Here is a 585-nt window from a genome sequence, read left to right as displayed (position 1 = left end):
TTGGCTTCTTTAGGAACTCAGAATCCAGATAGTGTTATTGATTCTCCTAGTTAAGTATGATGATTCTTGAACATAGCTACTTATTAAGTCTTGGCCGTGGCCCAAAGCACTCTGTCTTTCAGTATTACCACCGGATACATACATGCCACAGACACATAATTGGGTGAACCTTTTCAGATTGTGACTCAGCTTTGCTAGAGTCCCCAACTAGAGGTGTCCAGGGTTCTTAAGCACACTCTTATTGCCTTGGATCACAACTTTATTTCTTTCTTTTCTCTATTTTTTTTCGATTTTTTTTCTTTTTCTCCTTTTCTTTCGAAATTTTCTTTTCTTTTTTTTTCATTGCTTTTTCTTGCTTCAAGAATCATTTTAATGATTTTTCAGATCCTCTGTAACATGTCTCCTTTTTCATCATTCTTTCAAGAGCCAACATTCATGAACCACAAATTCAAAAGACATATGCAATGTTTAAGCATACATTCAGAAAACAAAAATATTGCCACCACATCAAAATAATTAAACTGTTATAAAATTCAAAATTCATGCAATTCTTTTTCTTTTTCAATTAAGCACGTTTTTTTTTTC

The sequence above is a fragment of the Arachis duranensis genome, chromosome 10 (assembly GCF_000817695.3).
Source record: "Arachis duranensis cultivar V14167 chromosome 10, aradu.V14167.gnm2.J7QH, whole genome shotgun sequence".
In the NCBI taxonomy this organism is placed as follows: domain Eukaryota; kingdom Viridiplantae; phylum Streptophyta; class Magnoliopsida; order Fabales; family Fabaceae; genus Arachis; species Arachis duranensis.
Note: the sequence above shows the minus strand (reverse complement) of the source record.